The 27,081-nt window shown below is 46.9% G+C and overlaps 1 protein-coding gene across 2 annotated transcripts in view; it reads left to right on the top strand.

Moving 5' to 3' along the window:
• EPB41 (erythrocyte membrane protein band 4.1) overlaps window positions 1-27,081 on the top strand; it is an 86,749-nt gene that overhangs the window by 927 nt on the left and 58,741 nt on the right. Inside the window, exon 1 of one of the 2 annotated variants that reach the window (XM_039729002.1) lies at window positions 6,013-6,031. The exons of the other annotated variant lie outside the window; for it this stretch is intronic. The gene's annotated coding sequence lies outside the window, so the exon portion shown is untranslated. Of the gene's footprint in view, window positions 1-6,012; window positions 6,032-27,081 lie in introns of those variants that run through there. 2 annotated transcript variants of the gene reach the window in all.

Raw genomic sequence — 27,081 nt, 5'->3', positions numbered from 1 at the left:
CTGCTTGGTGATGCTTTTTCTTTGGGTGCAGTGGTGCCTTTGCATCGAAGTTGTGTTCTCTGGAAACTTCAGTAAGTTCAAATTTACTTTTTTTCTTTTTTTAAATTCAAACTATCCTCCTGCTAAGCCTTCCCCTCTCCGTCACTCCTCTTCCCCAGTAACACCCTCTCCTCTCCTAGTAAGGGAAAGGGCTGAGCACATTTAGAGCAGCTCTGCTCTGTGCCTGAGTATTTCACGTGCTGCCAGTCATTGATGAAAGACGTGAAGGGAAAGCAGAGGAAGGTGCTGGGAACAGATTGCTTTATTAAACTTGACATCATTATACAATGCCTCATGGCAGGGCAGGAGAGATGAATCAAATCCAAGCGTAAACCTGTTGTTCTTACTCAGAAGTGAGCACTATATTTGGAAGATGAACAGCTGCCTCCTGATCTGAATGAGCTTTGCTACCAAATCTCCAAAAGCAGGATTTTTAATTAACTAGAAAATCTACCTTGGTCAGAGGTGCTGAGCTCCAACCCCACCAAACACCCAGCAGCCATTTGAATGCAGAATAAAACTCCTCCGCGTGGAAGGTACAGCTGGAAGCTGCTGTGGGCTTGGATATGGAGCAAGATACAAGTGCTCACTTGCATGATAGTTGGAATGGGTTAGTGAGAGGCAAAGCTGTACCAGCACAGCAGCTGCAGCTGTGCCAGGGTAACCTGGAGCAACTCTTTGGCTCAGTGCTTGAGCAGACCCTCAGGACAGTCACCCATCTGGCTATCTCTCTATGACAAGTCTCTGGTCGAGGATGAATTTCTCCCTTGGGAAACACTGATAACCTGGACCATCCCCGGTTTGCTCTCCCCAGAGCAGTCTCCATGTTACTTTTGTCTGTTTTCTTGCATGTATTGCACAGAGGGGAGAGAATTGCATTTTGGTGGCCGTGCTTGTTACAAGCTGTGGAGATTTTGATCCTGATATGAGATGAAATTTGCTGCTTGCTGAATAATTGGTATCAATCTTTGTCAGCAAACAAGAAAGCCATGTGGTACCTTGTTAGGGATAGTGAAGATAAAGGGGGTGTGGTACAGTAACACTGGCTCAGGGACAGCCCTGACCTTCACTCAGCAGAGAAGACATCAGGCTCAGATTGCCTCTCCATCTTTAAGCCTAGCTTATCTCATAGGCAAACATAAAATGCACAGGAGTCTTAGTAATATATTTATATTAAATATAAATTTAGTAATATAATCTCCTCTCCTGACCTGGTAAGTGTTGGACAAAGTAACACACCAGCAGCTTCCATGGAGAGAAGCTGGGAGTAGCTGTGGGGCAGAAACCATGAAGGAAAATGCTGAAAATGCTAGAGGAGCCTCCTCTGTTGGGGGTTTTGCTCTTGACCTTCAAGCTGAGACTCACATATGTTGCCATTATTTAAAGCCTGTCAGGAAATCCAAGGTGAGGTCACTACTGAAAAATTGTTCAGAACTGTGGCTGTGGTGGTAAGTGCAGTGTCCGTTCATGGGCTGTGTTTGGGCTCTGTTTTTCCATACGGTGGCACTGGTGATGCTGGAAGCTACGTGCTGTTATCTATCTATACATGTTGTTTCTTTCTATCCCAGAATTCATGGGTGACCTGGAGAAGGGCACTGCACTGCAGAGCCGTTAAGTAGCTTGTTGTGTTGTGAATTTGGGTCTCCCCTTAGTTCTTGTTTACACATAGCCCAAAGGGGAAGAACAAATGAGGTTTCCAGCACCTTTAGTGAGATTTTCTTCTTTAACCTCTCCTGTTGGTTGACAGTGCCTGAACATGAGCCCAGGTGGGCAAGAAGGCAAGTGACACGTGGCCTGTACGAACGCTACTGTGGCCAGCAGGACTAGGACAATCCCCTGTACTGGTCACTGGTGAGGCCAAACCTTGCATCCTGGGGTCAGTTTTAGGCCCCTCACAACAAGAAAGACATTGAGGGGCTGGAGCGTGTCCAGGGAAAGGAAGAGAGCTGGAAAAGGGGCTGGTGCAGCAGGAGCAACTGGAGGAGCTGGGGCAGCTCACCCTGGAGAAAAGGAGGCTTGGGGAGGATCTGTCTCTCCACAACTCCTTGACAGAAGGGGGCAGCCTGAAAAGGATCGGTCAGGGAACAAGGGACAGGATGAGAGGAAATGAACTCAAGCTGTGCCAGGGTAGGTTTAAGTTGGATATTAGGGAAAAACTTCATGGAAAAGGTCATCAAGCACTGGCACAGGCTGCCCAGGGCAATGATGGAGTCTCCATCCCTGGAGGGGTTTAAAATCCATGTAGATGTGGCATTTAGGGGCATGGGTTAGTGGTGGGCTTGACAGTGGTGGGTTAATGGTTAGCCTCTTTGATCTTGAAGGGCTTTTCTGACCTAAATGATTCTGTGATTCTGTGGAAATGTGGCAGCAACGTATCTCTTCCACTTGTCAGAGACCGTGGTCTCTAATATGGTGTCAAGTTCTAGAGCCAGCTTAGCTCAGTGTTTTCACTTTGTTGCTTAGTAAAGCAGTGAAAACAGTTCTCATTGTGGTGTTTAGAATAGCAGTGCTGCCCTCTGAATTACCATCTAATTAAATGAAAGCAAAAACTCCAAAACAAGTGAGCTTTCTGTTGCATAAGAAAAGCTGTTTTGGTTGACCTAAAAACCGACATTGAAAACCAGCCTAAACAGAGATGCTTTCCCTCCCAGCTCTGTGGGCCATGCAGAGCAGTTGCTACTGTTCTTGGAGAGGCATTCATGCTGTGGCAGCTGTGAGCCCACTTCAAAACAGTTACGCCTTTGAGACTTGCTTCCCTTTTGCTTGATGGTTGGAGAAACCCTGCTGTGGAGACAAATAATTAGAAATAAAAGATGGCAGCTTAATGATTATTAGCTTTTCTGATACAGCCTGCAGTGAGTGCAGGGTGAGATTGGTGTCTCCAAGCTGCTGCTGCATCTCCTGCTCCAGAGATTTACTGTGTGCACTGTTACTGTGCAGCCTCAATGGACCTGCAGAACACCCTGAACTAACAAGAGTTATTTATTTGAGTAACAAACCTTTTCAGACTCTTGGCAGTTAACTGTGACGATGGCAGTATGCTTCCTGCCCTCAGCTCCCTGTCTCTCCCTCCATGCCCACTGCTTTCGTCGGCAACCTTATCCCCCTCACCCTCCTGAATTTCTTGGCTTCTGTCTGTTAATATGAACCACTTTGGGTTCTCTTAATAAAATAAGCATGTAAAGTTACTACCTTAAAAAAGCCTCAAAACGCCTTATTTATTCCAGAAAATCTGGCAGCAGTGGGATGCTATCCTCTGGGATTCTATCTTATTGATATTCATCTTTTTGAAGCTGGTATCCATGACTGCCGGTTTCAGAGGTTAATATACTGCATTTCAAGCAAGCTGAGGTCTTTTTAATTTGTGATATGGAAATGTGCACCAATTAATCATTGTGCACCTGCAGAAATGCTTCTGGGCAGACTTTGGCTGTGCTCTATCAGGTTCTGGGAACATCCATAGGCAGGACTCAAAGTGACAAGACTGATCCAGTTTAGTAGCTCAGGACAAACCCTGTGAGGTCCAAGGACGTGTCAGGCAGGGGATGCAGTGCTGACCAAGGTGGTGCAGAGTTTTGGCTCTTATTTGTGGAAGAAATAATAGTTAGAAGTTGTATTTGTTCTCCACAGCTAAAGTTTAATTTAAATAAATGTTAGGTTTTGCCAGGTGTCCCTCACTGAAGCACAGGTCTAGCCCTCAATCACCAGTTGCTGTCTGTTGACTAGAGCTGGGTTCATGGCTTGTGTGAATTTGTTGCCTGGCCTTTGGATTACATGGGATATGTTAGTGCAGACTCGAACACTCTCTGCCAGGTATCTGCCTCAAACTTACCGCTCGGTAAAGTTAAATAGTCCTAAACAAACCCTGATCTTAGAACTGTCCTTCCCCATAACAAAGAGCTCTAAGCATTTTGAAGCTAAGGGGTGCTCTTTGCTCAATAAGAGCATAATAATATGGAGTTTAATCTCCTTCACTGAATTGGTGCCTTTCTGGGGAGAAGCTGCAGTTGAAAACACACATACCTGGTGTTATTTAAAGAAGCCAGAGCCTCTCTTGGCTACAGTTTGACACCTCATCCATGCAAGGAGTAAATCAGCCCCTGACATCTTTTGTTTGTAGTGCAGCTTGGCTGCCTCCCGGATGGAGCTCTGGTCTCTAGGTGGCACTCACTGTTATTTTTGGGTGCATTTCAAGAAAGGCTGCATAGCTGAGCTTGTCCCCCGCTGAAGGGACAGCTGCCTCTCTAGCGTGGCTGGCTGGTCCAGCTTGGCTTAGGAGGCTGACACAAGGGCTTGAATTTCTTCCTGCTGGCCAAACATAGGAGTTTCCAGCAGCATTCCTGAAAGAGGAGTAGGGAGTCAAGTGCCATCTGTAAGCACACTCCTCTGGTTTTAGGTTTTTTACTGCGACTGCTGAGAAATGAAATCCTAGTAAATGCTTGGAAGGAGGGTGAGCTCTCGAGGTGATGGAGATGATGTGCTGTGGGACAGTCTGAGACTCCTGTGATGGTTCTTTCCACGGTTCAGTCAGTTTCTTAGGTTGTTTCTGGAGCTCAGGCTCATGCCACACTGACTCTGCCTTTTCCTGAGCCTGCACTGCTTAAATTCACAGCATCACCTGTAATCTGTTCTCCAGGATTTGTTAAGCTCTTTATAGATCCTTTCAGTGCAGCCACTTGCGTGTTTAATACTTCCTGCTCATACTTGAGAGGAAAAGTATTTCTCTGTCAATGTAGAAACATTCACCATATGAACACTCAATCCTGCAAGGCTGCAGCTGACCTCCTCTAATCTTTAATGGTGCATCTTGGCAGAAATGTGCTTTACATGCTGACTCTAAGCCCTGAGTCTAAACAAAGCTGACTCTCCAGGAGCTGTTCTTCCCTGCACTGGCACATAGCCTGGAGAGAACGGAAACTCCTCTTCTGTTTTATTCCTCTTGCTACTTGGAGTTTGTCTGCTGTGCTTCAAGACACTGACTCAAATGAACATCAGCTTCATGCAAATCAATGAAGCTCATGACGGGAGCTTTTTGTGTCAATTAACCAGATTGCAGGTGGGATGGGAATTCCTGGGTGTACAGACTTAGTTCCCAGCCACTGCCTCTGCTTTCCCCATCTGCCCAAAAGGGATCCATGTGAGCCAGTCCGGTACCAAAAAGATCTAATGGCTAAAAAATGGGATTCTTCTGCCCATGAGAGAACACATGGTTGTAGTTTAGCAACAGCAGCTTTTAAAGGCTACAAATTACAGCCAACAAAAGAAAATTCTCCGGAAGGAAACCACAAAGAAAATGATGGCAGAAGCAGATTGGATTTAGCAAAATTGGAGGTGAACTGCCCTGATGCCAAGTGTGATTCCAATGCCTAAATCACTCAGGCTTTTTAGCTACGGAGGGTCCTTCTTGGTCCTTTAATAACTGTCTCAGCAATGAATGAATGGTTGGTTTTGGAGAGTGTTATGATGGGCTGGACTAGATTTAATCTTTGGTTAAATACTTGATACAGAGCCAGATGAGTGTTTCAGGTTGCCTTCACTCTGCACACTGTGAGTTGCAAAGCAGTACAAATGTTCTAGACCTTAGTGAAAATTCCTTGATTTTGCAGTTCAGCCTGTCAGAGGCTTTTTCAGCAGTGACTTCTGTGCTGGAGAGAGGGGTGGGGGTGGGAAGGGGAGAAATGCAGTGTTAGTTGAAGCATTCTTTCCTTCCAGGTGAATAATTTACCTGCAATATCTTAATTCTAGATCACCATTTTACAGGAAGACAAAGCTTGAAAAGTCAAAAGGAGGTTCCCTTTCCTCCTCATTCTTGTCTTCTACTCATGGCCAAATCAGCACTGCTGATGGTGACAGTAAAGCTGGAAGAGGAGCCAAGGGCAGAGGGCCAGGAACTGGCAAAACGGAGCCACCTGCTCTCCTCCCACCTTGTTTGCTCTTGTGAAATGGCTGCTGCTGCAATGGAGACTGTCGCTTGTTTGCAAAGTGTGTGAGTGTGAGTATGAGAAAGGGAAACGGAGCGTGCCTGTTGGATGTTCACATATGTGTGTGTAATACAGCTCATTTAGAGCAGGATAGATGAAGGATTCATCTGACCTGCCTAATTTTTTTTTCTTTTCCTAGAACTTGGTGTAATCTCAAGTATTTCTCTTCACTTTAAGTCCTGTTTGCTTTGGGGAAGGGAGCACAGCACCAGTGTAATGCACAATTGCTTTGTTTAGACTGGGAATTCCTCACTGGAGAAGTTCCTCAGGGCATAAAGGAGAGCTCTGTGCCTTTTATTGTTGTGCCAGTAATGCTCTGGGCAGTGTTCTCCAGCACTGGTGTAAACTGGGAGCCCTGTTTTGCAACAAATCCTACCAGGAGTGTATCTTGTGGGGCCTACAGAGTGCTCGATCACCTTACAAAGATCTGTTCTGTGAAGAACTTGAGCTAGATTTAATCTGCTGTCTGGATGCTCCTAGGATGCTGCAGTGTGTTCTACTCAGCTGCTTGCGAGTGCCTGCACATTACCCAGGCAGAGGGCAGGGTTTGGCGTTGTCCTCCGTGATCCAGTTGGTTTGCACTGACTGAACCCATCAGGATCTGAGCACTCCCAGTGGCCTTTCACCTTGTGAGGAACAGCCTCTGCTTTAGTGACCCCAAATGCATGCCTAAAATGAATATAATTCCTGTCCTTATTCCTATATCCAGCAGGCAAATACCAAGAAATCCTGACTTAATAAAATAATTCTTAGTCTCTAAATGACTCCTATAAAGTGACTTTACCCAGCTGTAACTGGGAGAGTTCTTTAAATAGTTGCAATCCAGGCTTGGCACAGGGCAAACTGTTCTTATAGTGAAGAATTTAAGAAATTTCCATTGCTTTCTATGGGATTTCAGAGGTCAGTTTGGGGCTGTGTAGGAAGGAAAAAGTTAGAAGCTAAGCCAGTGACTTCCAGCAGAAGTGTGGTGGTGATGGGTTTATTTTCATGTAAACAGTGGTTTTGGGTTTCTTTTTCTCCCTTTTTTCACATATTTTCTGCTCCTTATAAAAAATTGCTTTATGTAGGCTTAGATCCCCTTGCCCCAGAAGAATATTTTTCAGGCTCTCTTGGCATAGACCAAGTGTCTCCTTTTGTATTTGATAATTTAACTTTTTAGTGTCTCTTCCTTTAGCTTTTCAGCCAATGAAGCTCTCAGCCATTTGTTTGGGGGCTGAAGAGGTGACAGCATCCATTGCCCTCGTACGCAAGCGCGTTGGCAGCTTGCACTAGTGCTCCCTGTGGATAAATGCTTCACCTGGGAATACAAAACGCAGGAGCTGCTGCTCTGTGTTCTCAGCTGCTGGCAGATGGAGTTGGGGATCATCTGGTGATCTGAGCGTAGTGGATGATGTGCTGTGTGGTGTTAAATCACCACTTTGATGCAAAGTTTTTGTTGCCCTGGTCTCTCCTCCACATAATTTGCTGTGGGTAGTGTACAATGAAGCAGTGTGGGTTTGTTTGCTTGTTTTTCTTAGTTGCAAGAAGCTGTTGCCAACAAAAACTCGTGGTTTCTTTGCTCCATGGTTTTCTCCTCAAAGCCCTTTGGACTGGTATTTCTCTTCTGGCAGTGTTTTAAGCCCACCCATGGGTGAGCAGTAGCAAAGGCAGCAGTTGTGGGATGGGTCAGCACTGAACATCTGATGCTCCTCCATGCACTGCCTGGGCTATTAAAATGTGCTAATTTATTGCACTGGGGTCTAAAGTCAGAGCTTCAGGGCATGTTTCAAAGGAGCTACCTGTTCCCTAATGTAGGAGCAGTGACTTAGAGCCGCCAGACCTTTCCCCACTTTTTTTAAATCAGATGTGCTCATCTAAGTCCAAGGAAACCACCAAGTAGTTCAGATTTAAAGCAAAAAATATCTGTCTTCCCTCTCATTAAGGAGCTTTTTGCAAGTGGTCTCAACACTGAGACACAGGGGAGCTGCTCTGTTCTTGGCAGAGCTGACTGTCATAGACACATAAAGGAGAAGGGGTAAATAGCTGTGAGAAGCATGTTAATTTTTTTCCAAAAATCTGGGTATTTTTAGATTCATATAGTACAAATGCCCTCAGTGTGTGAGTGGCCCTTGCTAGGTCAGTACCAGTGATGGAGCCATCCCAGCCAGAGTGTGCATCAGCCTTGGGTTATTATCTGTTGGTGAAGAGGCAGGGCAGTTGCTCGTAATCCAAGCAGAATAATGTGCCTGAGACCTTAATTCTCTATGGGAGACAGTCGAAGATGCCTTAGTGCCAGGCGTATTTTGGAATTGTGCAAATATGTGAGGGGGTTGGTTCCTGAGCTGGGCAGGTTGGCAGCATCTTTGCTGGAACCTTTGGAAGTGCTTAAGAGGCTCTGGGCAGCGTGTTTTGCTCTGATGTACAAAGCAGGGAGAGCTGGACAGCTCTGTTTGACAAAAATAACAGATTCCAATTTGGCTATAAGCGAGGAAAATCCAGTCCATGCTGGAGGTGCGGGATTCCAGAGCAGGGGCAGGGCGGGCCCCTCGGTGGGGCTGTGCTGGGCTCCTGGGGGCGTTTGTTGTTGACCAAGCCACCTCAGTCGTCGCTTTTTTGGCTTGCCACAAGCCTGAGACAGTACCTGTTCGATTACGAACGGCCTTATGATTAAAAAAATGAAGACTAAACTAACAGCATTAAAAAACCCCAACGCCCCCCCTACCTTTCTTCATACACTCCTCCTTGCTTCTTCACCCCGGGTTTCCCTTCAGAGCTGCGCCACGACTTTCTCTGGGAGGCAGCGAGCGGTGTTTAAAATTGAGGTCACGGAGGGAGGGGGAGCGGCGCTGCTGCCCGCGCTGCCGGCGGGCAGGACCCTTCCTGCCGCTTCCTACCGGGGCCGTGCGGCGCCAAATTATCGCCCCCCCGCCACCATCACCTTAGCGGGGGAGGGCGTGGCGGTGGCAGGAACACAGGGGGCGGTAGCCGCGCTGTTGCAGCCTCTCGCTGCCGGGGTGGCGTTGTGGCGGGCGCGGGCAGGCGCTCCGGGCGCTCCCTCGGGCCGCCCGCGGGAGGGAGCGCCACAGGACGGCATGGGGGGAGCCGGCAGGGGGCGCGCGCTCCCCCGCCCGCGCCGCCGGCCGCGGTTTCCCCGTAGCCAATGGCGAGGCGGCGCCGGCGTCCCGCCCCTCGCCCCCGGCCAATGAGAACTTACTACAGTGTTGTGGGGGGAGGAGGCGGGGCGGGGGGGCGCAGAGCCGCGGGCGGGGGCGGCCGGGTAAGTGCGCGCGGGAGCGTGTGCGCGGCGCGGGAGCGTGTGCGCGGCCTTTGCGCGGCGGGTCCGCGTCCGCAAACGGCGGGTCGGTGCGCGCCCGCGGTCTCTGTGCGGGTGGGCACGTGTATGTGCGCGTGTGTGGTTGTGCACTGTGTGCGGTGCGTGTGCTCATTTGCGCAAGGTGCATCTGCACAGCGAGCGTGTGCCGTTGGTGTGCCTGTGCGTGTAAAGGGTGTGCGTGCGTGCGTGGGGTGTTGGGGTGTGCGCGCGTGGTCTGCACAAGAGCCCTGTGTGTAGTTTGTGTCGGGGGTGTGTGGTGTGACTGCTGTGAGCTCTGCGTGTGAGCGCTGCATGCATGAGCACTGCAGTGCGTGTGCGAGCGAGTGCACCGTGTGTCTGCACACCAGGTGAGTGTGCCCCATATGCATGTACGTACTGTGCGTGTGTGTGCAGCGTGTCCGTGTTTGCCCCGTGTGTGCGCGCAGTGTATCTGTGTTTGCAGTGGCCGAATCCAGTGCAGCTGTGCGCGCTCCGTGTGTGTGTGCGCGGCTGGCAGTGTGTGCCAGCGCTCCGTGGGGCTGCGTGTGACACGGAGCGCTGGAAGTCAAAAGGCTGAGGCTCAGCCCGAGACAGATTCTGCAGGAGGCAAGAAATGGGGATAGCAGGATAGGGACACGCAGCCCAGGGGTGTCCTCCTTTTCTGGGTGGGGTTGCCCGGGCTGCCGTGGCCGAGCTGGGATCCCCAGCTCTGCCCGGAGTCCATTGTGCAGGAGGACGAAGGAGATATGGCGGGGAAGGGCTTAGCGCTCCACAGACCGATGCCTGCTCACCCACTCATGGAACAAATGTGGATGCTGTGGTCTGGTATCGGTCAGGCAAGAGCTCTTTCCTGTCCGTGCATCCTGCTTTGCCCTGAATTCTAGCTCAAGAAAACACACTGGCCTGCTGGGAAGTGATGCTCTTACTGGATTTTCCACCAAGGCATATTTTTATTTCTTATCTCCAGCAAGGCACCGTTTGTGATGAAAATTACTCCAGAACGTCTGGAATGAATTAAAATCCACCTCAACCACCTCTGAGTGCTGCAGCTGCAAGTGTCCCAAGTCCTCACTTCCCTGTTTGGGGAAAAGGAACTTGTTCACCCTTGCTGCACTGGTTTGAGGAAGCTGGTTTTGGGCAGGGTCTGGCAGCTTTTCCCTCTGTGGCTGTGTAAATGGTAATTCAAGGATTGCATGGTGAAGAGAAAATTTCTTAGAAATTGTCCAGATTCTGGGGTAGGTGCTAAGCTGGTTCAGTGTGTTAATTTAATTAAGATTAAGCAACATAGGTCCCTTCCAATCCAAACTATTCCATGAAAATCTAATTTTAGAACAATACCACAAACCCCTTTTTGCCTTTCCTTGCTCTTTCAATTTGGGATTTGAAAGCTTTTCAAACACGCTGGATTTTGCCTGCCTTAGTTTGGTAGATCTGGAGGGATGGTCTTTGAATTATTGATTCTTATTCACAGTTGAGGTATGTAAAAATAAGCCCTGTACGATCTCGTGGGGCAGAGTATGTGCTGGGTCTGGATGAGGGAGGCAGAGGGGCTCTGCCCTGGCTGCTGCTATTGCTGTGATGCCGTGGATTGCAATTCCTTTCACAGTTAGCTAACTCTTGTGTTGCTGCCCCAGGATCCGCTCCCTTTGCTTCAAAGTTTGCTTTGTGGAGATCCAAAGTAGGTTGTTTTTCTTTTTTAATCGCTGGTCCAGCAATATTTTTAATGAATTTAAGGTTTTCTTGCAGCATTGTGGTGGCTGGTAGGGGTTGTGCATCACATGTCAGTGATGCTGATACTCTTGATATTTATATTTTACATAATATTGCATCTTCAGTTGCACTTCTAGGGCAATTTTGAACATTGGGTGGGATTTAAAAGGCAGTGCATATCTCTGCTGTCATGGCCTTAATAAAGAAGGTGCGGATTTTCTAGGATTCCCATGGACAAACATAATCTGCTGTGGAAGATAAATATCAGGATAAACATAGTGCGTGCTCCTTACCTTGAAAACTCAATTAGAGCCTTATGAAGCAGAGGGAAGGGTGATTTTTTTTCCTAATATAAACATATACATTATTTCCTGTGTCAATTTAGATGACGAGAATGGGAATTACCTGTGGTTTTTACCTGATCTCATAATTGCAAGTTAAAATTAATAATTCCACAAAAAGCAAAGCATTTCCTGGGAAAGCAGCACTCCTGAGGAGTAAGGACTCCTCTTGGCCTGTTTCCAAACATTGTTATGTTCCTAAAGCCTATAAACGCTTCAGGCAATAATACTCCAAACCTACAGCTCCTGGCTCCAGTATTTTCCTGCCAAGTGCCTATGTGCTCTGCATGAGCATCCATGGTGTTTTTCATTTGACAGCATTTGATTTTTGGGAAGTGGTAAAACAATGTCTCTCCTACTGCCCCCTTTACTGCTTGTTGACCACATATTTGAATGAATGGGACATAGGCTCGCAAAGATGTGGCTTATCTAGTGAGCAACCACCTCCACAAATTCATTTGTTAGAGATCAAAGTGTTGCTCTGCCACAGTAGCTTGTGGGGATGTTGGGATGCTCCATGTGTTTTGATACATTGATAGGTGGATAATGATGTTGTGAATGTGGCATGCAACATGCTGGAATAAAGTTGTGTGTATAGAAGAGTTGCTGGTGAAAGGCAGTGGCTCTGTACTGGGTTTTCACCAGCAGTTGCTTGACATCTCAAATGAATCCTGGATTTTTGGGGTCAGCAGGTGAACCTCAGGCTCTTAATCCTTGGATGTTCCTGAGTATCCACAGCATCTGACTTGGAGTTTCTTCTCAGACATCTTTCCTTGTGTTTCCAAATAAGGGGTACGTGCTGAGAGGCTCCATTTGGGGGAACTGTGACAATACCTGTGTCACTGCAGGTGGATTTTTCTTCAACTCCTTACTCCCATATTTCACCTATTTCTTGGAAAAAGCCCTGGAAATTAGTGATGCTTAGAGATCTTGTGTCCATGCCAGGTGGGAAAACTCTGGGCTCTCCCCACCTATTCAGGCCAGGGATCCCTGCTCCTGGTGGGAGCTTCCCACCCCTCTTTGGATGGAGGAATGTGTGGGTGGGGCTGCAGTGGGGAGGTAAGGCTGAGCTATACTGTGTCCAACACTGGGTCAGTGTCTGAATTTGCTGGAGCTGCTTTTACATTCCTGGGAAGCTGGGATTAATCTAAGGGCTTTAATGTGTGTGAGGGTCCCTGCAGCAGCCCTATGGATGCAAATAATTTCCCATCATAAACTTTACTTTGTACTTTTAAGCTCCACTGCAGATCTGTTGGCTTCCCTCTAACTTCTGTGCAGTTTTCCTAGAGTGTTAAGGAATAGCAGATACTCAGGTTGTTCAGGCTTGGAGCTGTGTGTCTTGCAGTTGTGTATTGGGAAGTTCAATATAAAGCTTTGCATCTGGAGTAGAAATTGCAGTCTGAGCTTGGGGATCTTTTGCAATGATTACTCTTTCTTGATGCTTGGTTTTTGCTGTAATCTTGTGTAGATTAAGCAGGCAACAATGTTTAAAGATTTCCCTTTGTATGCCTTATCTACTATTGTTTTGATCAGTATTGTGGTTTCTTAAATTGCAAAGAGCTGTAGATGCAGCATAGCAGGGATTTATCTTTGTCCATCGGATGGATTAGGTAGGAATGTTTCTGGCTTGTACTTAATCCAGATTAATATTATTAGTTTCTTTACGTTCAGTCAGTTGTTTACGCTTGTTTTCTGTTTATGTGAATTTTTACTTGTGTAACGCTGTTCACATTGTGTATTAAAAGCCAGTGCTTTTAATTTGTCCATGTAGATTGTGTAGCTGGACTAAATCTTTCTCTCTCTTTTTCTTTTTTTAATTGAAGCAGTTCCACAGAGAGGGAAATTGTGTGGGTTTGGGGAGTGTGTTCAAGCAATTGTACTCTTCCACGCCATGCTCCTCCAGACCCTGCTGCATTTCTGATCTGGGATTTTTAAACAAATTCCCATGCCAGCTTGCTGTAGCTGCTGTGCTCAGAGCAAATGTTGATAGCACTGGTTTGTAATTTATAATTTATAAAGTCTTACAGCACTTGAACTCTGGTGCTTTTGGAGGAGACTGAGAATTTTGTATCTCCCTGATCTCAATGCAGAGCCTAAAAGATGTAGGAAGGTGAGAAGCTCAGGGGAGTGTTTCGTCTTGCGGGCAGTGGGAGAGTTCCATGGCTGCCTGGTTGCATGGCTGTGGCCACAGCGTTGTGTGCTTCCCACCCACATGTGTATTTTTGGGGAGCAGCCCAGTCCATCTGCTGGTGAGGGCAAGTGCCATGGGATGTCAGCCTGGCTTTCAGACTGGGTCACACAACGGAATAACTCTTGGCTGCGTCAGGAAACCTGGAGCCCAGACCTGTGGAGGAACCTTTGCTCTGTCAAAATTGAGTCCTTCTTACAGGATCAGCTCAGCCTGAGATGTAACCACAGCGAAACACGCCGTGGCTGGAGCCTGGGGATGGGAGTACGCTTTGCAAGCAGTGGAAGAATTGGGCTAGTTAGCTACTTCTGTGAAAACCACAATTCCTTTGAACCCTCCAGTCACTGGTTGTAGGCTGATTATTCCACTCCTTCCCCACCCCATGGAATGTGTGTGTGTGTGTGAGAGAGATAATTAAAAGCTTTTCGTTAAGTAAATAACTAAGCTGCTCACGTGGCTTTAGAGTAGAATTGCAGAGCCAAACCCTTGGACATGGAAGATGGTGTGTGCTGCTGCTGGTCCCACAGCATCTCCTCGCCTTCCCATGCTTATGTGGCCTTGGAGCATGATTCCATATGGACTTTTCACCCCTAGGACATGTGTATCACTGAATATGAGAGCGAGCAGGGTGTAAGTGGGGACAGTCCCATCCCATTGTGTCCAGGGCTCCAGGCTGTATTTATTCCCTGTTATTCAAACTCTGCTTCAAAGATAGGATTAATAATTCCTACCCAAATTCATCTGCAATGCCTGTGTACAAATGAATCAAAAGCATGAGCTAGTCTTTGCAATTCACTCATGACATGGTCTGGATGCTCCAGGATGGCTTGAAGGGTGGTTTGGTTTTATCCATTGACATGGAGCTCGATGGAACGTTTTATGTTCCAGCCCTGGTTTCTGCCTCTGTGAGCTGCTTGCAGTGCCTTGAGCCAGGCACTTGGAAAATGAGAAATGTGCAGCTGGTAACCATTCCTGGGGAGTTTTAATTGTTTGTCATTGGGCAGGGGCTGGTTCATGGAAGGATAAAAATCTTTCAGGTCCAGCTTCAGCTGCCGTAACCAGCAAAAATTTTTCCTCCTGCAGCCCTGCCTTGCATGCTGCCTTCCAGTTCCTGAACCAGTGGATAAGAGGGCCCTATAACCAATGTCATAGAATCTCCTGAGTTGGAAGGGACCCACAAGGATCATCAAGTCCAACTCCTGGCCCTGCACAGGACACCCCAACAATCTTACCCTGTGCCTCCTTGAGAGGGTTATCCATTGTCCAACGCTCCTGGAGCTATGGCAGCTTTGAGGCTCTGACCATTCCCTGGGGAGTCTGGTCAGTACTTGACCACCCTCTGGGGGAAGAAACTTTTCCTGGTATCCCACCTAAAATGTATGTTCCTGATTTCCCCTCTTAACATGAGGGCCAGAGGAGAGCAGGATACCCTGGGGCTTTATGGGAAAATGCAAAGTGCAGAGGCAGCTCAGGGTAACATTTTGCAGACTGACAAAAACCTCTCTTAAATCCCCAAACAAAAACTGCTGGTCTGTCCTTTAAATACTGGATTCTGTGTGTGCATAGTGTATTAGTCCTGTTGGCAAAGACACATATCCTTGCAGTGTCACTTTGACATAGACATCAGACACAAGCCAATGGGACCCTTCAGGGATGCAGCCCCTTGGAGAAGAGCAGTGGTGAGCTGTCATCCTCCTGGTACAAGGGAGTCCTCCTGTCCTTCATGTACCATGAAAACTCAGCTGCTCATTTAGTCTGAAAAATCTTGAAATCCAGCATTAGGCCAAAGTTTTCTGGCCTAAGTACCTGTTTTGCAATTATTGGTTTGCAGTGAATTGACAGGCAAGATGGAAGTTGTGTGTTTAAATTGTGGGGGTGGTTGTTGGTCTGAAGTCAAAAGAAGCTACCTGACCAACATCCCCCTTTCTCCTGCATGAGTGCATATAAGTGCATAGAGGCAGTAAAAAGGCCATTTATCATGCAAACATACCCTGGCACAGAAGGCAGACCCCTGTAGCTTGTAGGAGGAAGGGGTCACATTCCATGCAAGAAAACAGCATTTTTAGGACCCTTGGTAGCACGTATTACAATTTGAACAGGGAGAAACCAGGACGGATGGGTATCAGGCACTTCCCTGGTGTCTCTGCATCTTTCCTCCTGGGAAGTACCAGCGCTACTCCCATATTCCTCCTGGGATTGGTGCTGGTGGCCAGTGCTGATATTGCTGCGTTTTTATCTCCAGCTGCCAACTTGAAAGTTGAGTGTGTGTGGTGAGAAGCTCATGAGAGTCTTGGTGAATACGCACATGAAGTAGCAACTAGATAAACTCAGTGTGGGCTGTCTGGTCCAGCTGCGGGAATAACTTTCATCACTTTTTCTCCTTTTTAGAGGAAAGGCTGGAAGCTTTTGGGGCCTGGAGAAGAGTTCAGTTGCAGAGAAAATGCGAGTTTTCAGCTGTTCATATGTGTTCCTAGTCAAAAGGATTTAAGGACCCCTACGCTTTCTGAAAGAGGGGGAGCAACTAGCAAGAGAAACTGTTTTGGAAGAGGAGGAATGTAGGGTACATATATATTGCCTTTCCATGGATTTTCATGTGCAGCCAGGCTCCCGCAGGTTTTTAAACACAATGGAAAAGGGGTCTTGCAGACATGTGTAAGTTTGCTGACCCACACACATGAGTTGGCTTCATTCTTCAGGGCTTTCTGAGAAGTTTAATATTGTCAGGATGGCCCTGGAGAGTGAGGTTTATCTACAGTGAGAGCAACTGCATCAACATGGGAAGGGTATGCTGGTGATAGTGGGGGAAAATGGCTATGTGCTGAATTCCTCTGGCACTGCTTCTAGTGAGTGCTATAGTTTCTTCAGACTTCTGGAGGGGTTTGTTGTTGTTGTTGTAACTTCTGTTACTTCCATCAGGTCTACCTAGATGCTGCCTTCAAAAAACACTTCCTTTGTTTATGGGTGGCAGTATCAGTGTGCTTGCTCCCACCCATCTCTGCTCTTTCCTTCGCTCCTCCTCTAGGAAATGGTGGAATAAAGCTGGGGTTGGTTGATGAGGTCAGAGCAGCTGTTGGGTGCAGGACCCCTTCCCCGTCCATGTCTTCAGTGAGGTTTGGGATGCTTCATTGCCTTGATAAAAAGAACTGAGGGACTTGAGGTGTCCAAGCAAGTCCGTCTCAAAAAATTGACCTTTTTTCCTCTGTTTACACACTGAAGCAAGTTTTTTTTGTTTTGTTCGAAGTAAAGTGATTTGACTAGCTGGTGTCTCCCATTCCCTCAGTTTTGGGGCACCAGTGCAGAAAGCAGTTCTGTTCTTGGTTCAGGTGCTCTTCCTCCCCCCTGCAAACACCCTCGTATGCTTGTGGGGAAACCAGCAGTGGCATGGATGGTGTTAGTGGCTTCATGTTTTGCAGCTACTGCTCTTGGCTTATTTAGAAATGATGATTGACTCTCCTCATCTATCCTGATGATGACGTGTGGTGATATTCCTTTTGCAGACGTGTGGTTTATTAAAAAAGAGTCCCTGTTGCATGATGAATCGAGAGGGAGTGCTTGGGGAAACTGAATCTATTAGTGTTACTTGCCTGTGTGCCTCCTGAGGCAGGAATGGGAGCAGATAATGGACATGAGGGATGAATTCACAAAGCAAGGCGGCTTGCAATTACAGAGAAATTTGGTATTTCACTGTGATGCTTTTCTTGCAGGTTTATTTTTTTTATAATTGAGTTGGACTCTCCAGCATGAGTGTTGCTTGACTATTACACTGGTGGGTTTGACCTGCACAGTGCTAATTACAGCAAAGGCTGGCAATCAGATACATTATACTATACACAGCATATGCAAATACAGTGGAATTAAATTTTTTTCTCCTTTTTCGAGGTAGATGCACAGTTGCATCTGTGCCAGTGATAAGGTTCTCTGCAGACACAGGTGAAGGAGAGGTGCCAGTGCCCTGTGCCTGCAGCTCCATCACACACAGGTTCAGGAGGTTGGAAGGTGTGCACGGAGCTCATTGATGTCTCAGTGAGGTGCTAACCTGGTTACAGGGTTGGCTCTGTTTGCTGGGCTGATGCTGCTGGGGGAAGTGGTTGTACGTTAACCATTTCTCATGATTTCTCAGCACAAACAATTGTAAATCACTCCTGTGGTAGGAGCAGCTGCGAAAAGCGCTCAGCCCTGGTTTTGCTTTGCAGAGGTACCACCTCCTGCCTAGCCTTTGAAAACACAAATGCAAGGAAACAAAGAGCTCTGTCCTTTTGATGTATTAACTACAAAATCAGCTGAAAATTTGTTGATAGATTCTGCTTGTTTTGGAAACAAGTTAACCTTCTGAAACTTCTGACTGTGGCAGAAAGCCAAGGAGTGATGAGTTACACTGAAACTGAGGCTTGATTAATTGTAACTTTCATAGCACTTCAGCTTCACCACTAGAAAAACACTATAGGACTGGTGAAGATCGTTTGTTTTTTCACTAAAACACTGGCTCTAATAAGTTTTTTAGACTGAGGCGGGGAGAGAACATCAACTGGATCTGCAGCTGTGCACCTCTGAAACAGGAGGTTTGTGAGTGGGTGGTTCCTGTCTACCTCAAGTGTCTGCTTATGTTTTTCCCCAGTTCCCTTCAGCAGAAACATCCTCTTAGAAAATATTTTGAGACATTTTTTTAAAACAAAAAGCAAAGGGAGAGAGAAAAGAACAAGCCACTCTTGTAAAGGATTGTCAGAGCTTTGCTATTGGAGCAAGAGCGTTTGGGATTTAGAGAAATAGGACAGACACACAGCTGGCTGCACTTCACGAGATTGACCATCATCTCAACATTCCTATGTCAGCCAAGCCTAGCAGTTGCTCAGTTCCACACCTCCAGAAGAAACAATGACTGAGGAACGTGCAGTTTTCGTCTGTTTTTCTGAGTTAATCTCCTTGCCCTGCTTTCCCACTTATGGGCTGTGGTTTTGCCTGGTCACAAGGTGTTTCATGGGTGCAGTCAGTTCAGGTGCTGCAAGTCAGAGATGTCTGGGGATGAGTCACTAGAGCTCAGGATGGGGCAAGTTTCTTGAAAACAGGAAAACAGGCTTTGTGAAAACTTAAAATTAAGAGCTGATTCCCAGACACAAAAAGATTCAGACCTCTTGGTATCGGCAGTGATGAGCTCTTTTTAATGTGCTTTGAGAAACAGGCTTGAAATTTATTGCTGTGTTTAAAAAAAAAATGTTTTTGCTGCTACAAGCAGTGAATTATAGTTTTTAAAAAATGTGAATTGGAAAAAAAATGCAAAATGGAAAAAAATTCAGCTTGGAGCTATGCAGATATTTGATTTTGAAGTTGGTAATTTGTCACACAAGTAATTAGCCAGTGTGGTATCCAGCACAGTCCCTGCTGACTTTTGCAGTGATCATGTATGTGATGTGCTCTTACTCTGGAGAAAAATGGATGTAGCCCTTGCATTTTAGTTGGAGGATTGGCTTTTTTGGGTTGAATCACTATAAATGGGGATGTGTATGTTTCATTTGGAATCTGAGATTTACCCATGTGGTACTAATGAAGTGTTTGGTATAACTCACCTGCAGCAGAAGCCTATGCAGCCATTCCTGATTTCCCAGTGGGATGAGCATGTGTATGCTTGTGTGGCACCTTCCTAATTTAAGCCGTGCTGGAAGTTGGTTTTGCTGCTTAAAATGAAGTTCCGTAAAGTAGCAGCTTGCTGGGTGACCACTAATTGATTTAATTGCTGCTCTTAATGTGAAATACGTTGTGGGTTATGGAAGCATGTTCTGCTGCTCCACAGTACTTGAGTGATGCTATCTCAGATGTGGGACGTGTTCCCTGTGTCCCCAGGCAGGCATGTCCCTGGTGTGAGCAGTTCAAGCCACCATGGTGTTCCCCACCCCAGTGCTACAACATGGATTTTTCTTAAAAGTTGTGCTGGGCAAGGTCTGGGAGCAGAAGTGAGGCACAGAGTTATTCACCTCTTTATTTTTCCTCTTGTATTTAGATGTCTAGCACTGATCTTCCCTGTTGTTGTCAAGACTGAGTTCTGCAGTGCTGTTAGTGAAACACTTTGAAAGTGCACTGCACCATGCAAAGGGTAACACATTTTTGAGAAAAAAAAATCTAATATTAAATTTAAAAATAAGTAAATATTCAAGGTGAAGTGCTGTTTCCTTCTGGCATATTGCTCTTTCATGCAAGTGGCACTGCATCAGTACATTGTGCAATAAAGATCTATTTTTAGAAAGTAAAAAAAGAGGTCAGAATTTAGGGGGATTATTAAATCTGAGCAGTGTGAGTTGCAAAATACCTTGTTATGCTGTTGTCTGCAGAGGCCAATGTGTGAAGGTAAACGGGTATTCTGTGCTCTTCCCAAAGGCTCACGCTGTACTCTTGTGTCCCTGGGCTCTGCACAGGGAGTTGTCTGTTATTAATGCCTGAACCGCACAGTTCTTGTTATAAAGTTACCTGTACTTGAAGGGCCACAGTACACAGGCATTTATCCCACAGTTTGGGTTCTTCATCCTTCTTTTTGAGTGCTTTGCCAAGGTGCTTAAAAACTCATGGGCATTTATACAGCACTGGCTGCTGTTGCTGGTGTGTGACCTTAATCCTGGAGATTTCTGGGTTAACATCCCCAGGCTTGAATGGTGCTGTGTTTTGTTGAATCCCATAGGGGAAAATGGAGATTTATTGCTGTGGATACTCGGGGGATCCAAAGGGTCGCTGAAATCGGGGCATTGAGGCTGTGATGCTCATGGTCTGTTTCACCAAAACTGCTCTTGATGCTCAGGACTGTTAATCCACCACTGAGACCAGGAATCTCTGTTTCTTTTCCTAGAGGAGAGACTGGTCTTGGATGCTTCAGCTCTGTGCAGTTCAGCAGGCAGCAGCCTTGTTTGCAGGGTACTCTGTAATTAATGTCGGCTCTTGAGCGCCGAGTAATTGGGAGCAGTAATTGGATGGTAGCTTAAGAGTAGGAGCACGATTTAATAAAACAAGCAGGCTTGCAGTTGTAATGTCAGCAGGTAAAATGCCTGGGAAACGGCAAATCCACATGGCAGTGACGCCAGTGAGGTCTGTGCTCAACGCAGGCGCTGTGAAGGCCAAGCAGTGAACCAAAGCCTGCAGGGCAGGGCAGGTTCTCTTCTCCTTCCCTGGGTGCTGAACAGGGGACACAGCCCGGTAAGGCAGATGCTTTTTAAACATCTCCCATGCTTAGGAATAAGAGAATGAAATGTTCGTGTTGTGGAGTTTTAGTTCACTTCTAAAGAGTTTTTGTAGCTTGTTTAGCTGGGGAGCTGGAGTGAGCTCAGCTGTGCACCGATGTCCTAACCGGAGACCAGCTCATTGCATTTGTTTCTGTCTTGTTTTTGCTGTTTACTCTTAAACTACACTTCTTGCCACTGCAAGGGTTCCCATTTCTCTATTTTATTTTCTGTATTGCCCTGCTCGCAGCTTACACTGGCGAGGAGGTTGCCTCCCAGCTAGCTCAACCTGCTTAGTCCTCATTTGTATGTTCATTGTTTTCATCTTAGAGAGGAACAAACAGGTGACTATTTACCTTCAGATTGTGTGTATAGAAAGAGAACCTGAAGGAAGTGCAAAGGAGGTGGTTTAAGAATATATTTATTGGAGAACCAAAGAGTGGGTTTGGCTGGGGCACCTGGGTGAGCTCACTGATGCTTTTTGCTCTCTCTACTCTTTCACCCTGGCCTTGTTTGAAGGGTCTTCTTATGGCAGTTTTAACCCAAACAATGGTATCACCAGAGCCTGCAGAAAAGAGGATCTGTGTGGCATTTTATTCTCTTGTGTTGCGTGAATGTGGATTTCAGCAATATTGTTGTGTGGCTCCTGCTGTCAGCAGCACAGTGAAAAGAGTGGCTCACTTGTCTGGAATTGTGACTGTGGGATTCGCAGCCCTTTAGCAGCATAATTTTAGCTGAGGCTCTCCATTTATTCCTCAGTACTGAACAAGACCAATTGATTCTGGATCAAAAATACTGAGAATAATATGGTTTATTCTTAATTTGCTCTTGCTTTTGATACTTGACAAATACCTGAGGTACACTGAGTCCCTGTGAGTTTGTGGAGCTTTCAGCTGGATGAAGCACTCTTAGGCTGAGTGCGGCTTCAGCTGTGCATGAAGCAATTGCACAACAAGGATTTAAATATAAAAAAGGGAAAAATAAGCAAAGCTTCTCAAAAAAAAAGTGTTCCTCCAAAGTGGTGTTCCTACCACCACTGTATTATTGGGGGTTTATGTGTATACATGCAAGCACACACTTTGCATAAATTAAGGATTATTTTGAGACCTAACTCATAAAATAAGTACAAATGGGATGCTAAATTGTGTATATAAGGCCAGTAGCTTATCCACAAAGCACCACTAGCCCCATGTACAATTTATTTTATTAGGGAAAAAATTAAACCAGCTACTGTTTTCTGCGTATGCTTTATCCCTACTATAGAATATATTTTGTCTTTATTGGCTCTTCGTTTATTTTAAAATATTGCAATGTTAAAACAGTTGGAAACTGTTTACTGTTGTCTTCTCAGCTGGTTGGTGGCGAGCAGTGTCCTGGCTGTGCCATGGCAGGTTGCATTGGCACTGATGGGAGTGGAGAAAGCTGGTTTACAGCTTCCAAGTGCTGTCCCAGTTTCCCCATGCACATGCCCACCTGACTTCATAACCACGCTCCCTTTAATGGCCTCAGGGGTGCTAAACTTCTCCCTGTGTGGTGTGTAATACAGGATAAAAGGGAGAGGACTGGAGAGAAAAGTGTGAGTTGGTGGGGAAGGGGATCCTGGACAGCCCCTGGAAGTGGGGGGAAGGTTCTGGAGGGAATCAGGGGGTAGTGGAAGAAAAAGCAGGGGTGGTGGAAGAAAGAGCAGGTCTGGTGCAGCCAGACAGGAGGGTAGGAGAGATCCTTTTAGTGCATGTTGTCCATGGAGCTCCTGGGTGGAGCAGTGTTTAGATCAGCAGGATTAAGCGTGGCTGGAGGGGAAGGTGCTGTGGTGTTTTGTTCAGAAACACAAGGGCCATCCAGGAGTACCAGTGTGATGCTCTGCACTAATCCTGCTGTGGTGTGCTGGGAGGCAAAGTTGGGCATTGAAGAGGTAGAAAATACCTCTTGAGAGCTGGTGGAACGTGCTGGTGTTTGTTCAGTGAAATCACAACCTGCAACAGCCTCCCACACCAACCCAACCAGCGCGGAAAGGAGGGCGGCAACCAAAAATATGAGCAAACAGCCCCTGAATGTGGGTGCAAAGTGCATTTCTGACCCCTCCCTGCTGTATTGAGGGTGAACACAACTTCCTTTTCCTTTCTGTAGTCTGAAGAAAGCAATGTTTGCGTACATTTCCTCCATGCAAATAATTGCAATGACTCTGGGCTGATGCTGGAGCTGAGCAGAGTGTGCTGCTGGAACCAGCATGGATCCTTACTTGGGTCTCCAGTGGTGAAAAAACCCTCACAATATCGTCTTATCATTCATCCCATTCTTTAAATCAGTGCTCTCCCTTCCCCCCATGGTGGTGTTTAATATCCTGTTCACTGTTTCCTGCTGCTTATAGGCCAGGCTGCTGGCTGGAGCTCAGCTGCTGTGCCCTGGTGAGCCATTAGTGCATCAGGATGGGATCTGGGGCAGTAATTCAAAGCAGGAGTGAGTGCAGGCTCCCTGTGGGATAATGCTGCTATGGCTCTGTGGGCAGGCAGAAGGTGTCAGCATCGTTATTTTCATTCTGCAGCAGAAGTGGGGGTGATAAAGTGCTCACTGAGTGTTTGCTGTCCCAGAGGATCAAAGGGATTCCTGACAGCTGAGCAGCTGAAATGGAGCATCCCCATTGTCTGCCTTTAACTGAGCTACTGAGCGATGATGGACCAAAATAATCAGAATAGGCTGTCCCTCCATCCCATGGGTCAGTATTGGAGAGGATTGCTTTAAATGGTCACTTTTTTGCTGTAAACTTCTGAGAGCTGCACTCCCATTCTGAAATCTCAGACTGCCAGTGATTTGTCTGCTCTGCCAAAGAAAGAGGTGATTGTTTAATGAAAATAGCATTTCCAAGCTGTGTGTCTTGTTAAAGCATCCAGAACGCCATGTTGTGTCTTCTCCCCATTGGTGACACTGCACAGCCAGTGTGAGAATTCAACAGCAATTTTGATTCAAAGCCACCTTCAGTGAAAATGGTTGTTTGCAAATGTGTTGCATCAGATGTGTCAATGAATGTAATTAAGGAATGAAGACTGCTGCACACCCCTAATTAAGGGGATTAAAAACGAAAGCTGCCTGATTCCACTGCTGGATGGAAAAAACAGACTGGTGGAAACAGCTGGAGGCTGAATCTTGTGGGGGTGAGAGGGGTTCTGCTGCAGTCCCTGTGCTCATGAAAGGAGCAGCTCTGGGAGGTGACAGGACTTAGCTGCTCTGCTACATGCCATAACTGACTGCTGACTGTACATGACGGTACTTAATTGCTGCTTCACACTCCCTCTCTGTTTGGTGCCTGTTCCTGGTGGGGATGGGAGGATTTTTATCCCTGCCAGACATGCTGGGGTGCAGCCTTGGGAAGCTGACAGTTGTGTCACCCCATATTAGTTTGGTGTCCTGGTGTCTCCTACTATCTTGGTACCCATCCCCAGCTCTTTGGCTGTTCTGGATGGTGCTGTGGGATCTTGTGTTGAAGTGGGATGTGTGTGAGGGCAGAACCTCTAGGCATCCATGAGGTGCTTTTTGCAGGCCAAATTGTGCCAATAGAGGACGAAGAACATTGTGCAATGGAAATACTAGGAAGCTGTGCTCACTGAGGGCTTCTCCCTAGCCTTGCTAAGAGGAGAATGACTTTGTTATGGGATGGGGACTGCCAACAAGGATGTCTAATTAATCCAACAACTGATATCCCACTGTTTTTTTACTCAGAGTGGGTGTCATCTGCCCTGTGGTGCAGGATCCCTGGAGGGATTCTGAAGAACATCCTCTGTGTGGAAGGTGTTATAAAACCCACTGTGATTTTCCAGGAACCATCTTCTCCTTTGCTACCTGGCTCGTGGAGCCACTCCAGGGTCAAGGGTGACTTTGTGGTCACTGAGCATCACGAGCAGGAAAGCTGGGAAGAAAACCATCCCTATGGAGGTGTTGTGAAGTGCCCAAGCATGTTCCTGGGACATGCAGTGCTCTTCTGGTGCTGCATTCTTTGGGGCAACATCCTTCTGGGTCCCTGGTGCCTCTGGAGTTTGTCCCAGTCAAACGGAATCAGTACCTTGAGGCTTTACAAACAGCTTCTGATTCCTGGCTCTGAGTGTTTGGGGGACCAGCTGAGTGACTGGTTTTCTGCCTGTTGCCTGTGGACCTGGTCTGTTGGGAACATGGTTACACCCAGGATTTGGATGTTTGCCTGCTCTTCTTGGGCATAGAGAGGAGTCTACATATATGCAGTAGGATTGTCCCCATGGGGTTTTTTCCTGGGAGTGGTGCACAGTTTAACCATCACCTGCAATATTTTTTTAAAAGGGAGAAAAAAAAAAGAGGGCAGCTTTCTGGAGGAGGTGTCTCCTCACCTCCCTCCTGTGCATAGTGCCCACAGAAGATGCTTTGCTGTTCCCAGTCTTGAGGCAAGGTCAGCAGCATCCCAGTTTGCATCCCTCATTGCTATGTGCCTTGGGGAGCTGCAGTCAGCTTGGAATGGGCTTTTGCTGCTGCTTTTGATGGGGGACCTCAATTAGCTCTTAGTGGGCTCTAAAACCAAGCTGCCCGATCTTGTGAGTTTTCAAGTTGTTGAAGGTTGGGTTCTTTCTGTGATACTGGGAGTTTACAGCTTGAAGTTTTTGGTGGGAGTGGGTTTCTTCTCCTTCTCTGTGTTATTGCATGCGATGCTGAGCCCTGAAAGAAGAGGAGACTTCAGAAAAGGATGGGCCTTCCTGAAACAAAGCCTTCCTCCAGCTCAGGAGCAGCACAGGCTGCTGTGTGCTGATACCTGCGGTGTTTGTACCCACGCAGCAAAATGCAGCTTCACAACCCCCCTGCTCGCTGACTCATTCCCTTGGGCTCCTTGGAGTTTTTGCTGTCCCAGTTGTGTCTCCGTAGCTGGCATCCATGTCTGTGCTGTATGTGGCTCGTTCCATGCTGGTGGATGCTGAGGAGGTCTCCAGCTTCGTCATCCCCTGTGTTGCTCTGCAGGTGTAAGGGGCTGGGGCTTGCCAGAAAACTAAGAACTGAGGAATTTAGTAAATGATCTGCAGCTGGCCAGTGCCTTCCTGCACTCCTAGGTAAGGGTCATTAATCTTTAAAAGTGCAGTGTTCAGGCTGATAATTACTGTAATGGTAATTTTAGTTACCTTGCAGGCCTCATTTCACTGCTTGATGGTAGCAGTGAGCATGTGAGAGCAAACCAGCTAAATCAACTCAGCCTGAAGCTGGGACAACTTCTTAAAACTCATTCAAACAGCATAAAACCACATTGCTGCACCCCTGGGCAGGCCCAGGCACCACTGGATTAGGCACCATGTCCTGGGAGTTTCCCTCACTGCAGGCTCTTGTGGGGGAGAATGATGTTTTCTCTGCATTAAATATATTTGGAGTGTTGCTGTCAGAAGAAAAGGTCTTGAAATCAGCTTAGGATAGTGTAGTGACTAACTTAAGTGTCCTTAACAAGCTGAGGGAATTGTGGATATTCAGCCTTGAGAAGAGAAAGCTCCAGGGAGACCTTAGAGCCCCTTGCAGTGCCTAAAGGGGCTTATAAAAAGGAGGGAGATCGACTTTTTTACACAGGCAGATAGTGAGAGAATAAAGAGGAATGACCTCAGGGCAGGATTAGGTGGGATAGTGGGAAGAAATTCTTTGCCAGGAGGGTGGTGAGGCCCTGGCACAGGTTGCCGAGAGAAGCTGTGGCTTTCCCTGGATCCCTGGAAATGTCCAAGGCCAGGCTGGATGTGGCTGGGAGCATTCTGGGATAGTGGAAGCTGTCTCTGCCCATGGCAGGGGGAGTAACGAGATAGGCTTTCAGGTCCCTTCCCACCCAAGCCATTCTAAGATTCTGTGATATTTGATGGCAATTTTGAAGCAGTAACCCCAGCTGAAAGCTGAGGTTGAGGACACTTTCATCCAGTTTTTTCAGCCAGCTTTCATGAAGGCACGGCAGAGAACAAGTCTAGTGCTTGTTCTTCCAGCCCTTCCTGTAAGTGGTTCCCTCAGATAGTTCAAATATTGCGCATTTCATGTGTGCTAATAGCATCCAAATAACTGTGTGATCATGGTTATTTTTAATGAATTTGGGGCGTTGTACCAGGGTGTGGTGGATATATTTGAGGTACTTGGATGAATGCAAATTGCATTCACCCGTGAAGTAACAAATGAAGCGCTTAAGTGCGATGTCCCTGGCACACAGGGGAGGAGCAGCCCATGTTTGTGAACTGGGACAGTCAGTGATGGAGCCTGTTAAGAGGTTTTAGCATCAAACATCCTTCTGGCTCTTGGTGCAGCAGCGGTTCATCCTGGCAGGTGCCTCTCTGTGTGCGTGTATGTGTATCTGTGTGCAGGGGTT

This window comes from Passer montanus, unplaced genomic scaffold (genome assembly GCF_014805655.1).
Source record: "Passer montanus isolate IOZ18808 unplaced genomic scaffold, ASM1480565v1 scaffold68, whole genome shotgun sequence".
In the NCBI taxonomy this organism is placed as follows: Eukaryota; Metazoa; Chordata; class Aves; order Passeriformes; family Passeridae; genus Passer; species Passer montanus.
Note: the sequence above shows the minus strand (reverse complement) of the source record. Positions and strands in the feature narration are given on the sequence as shown.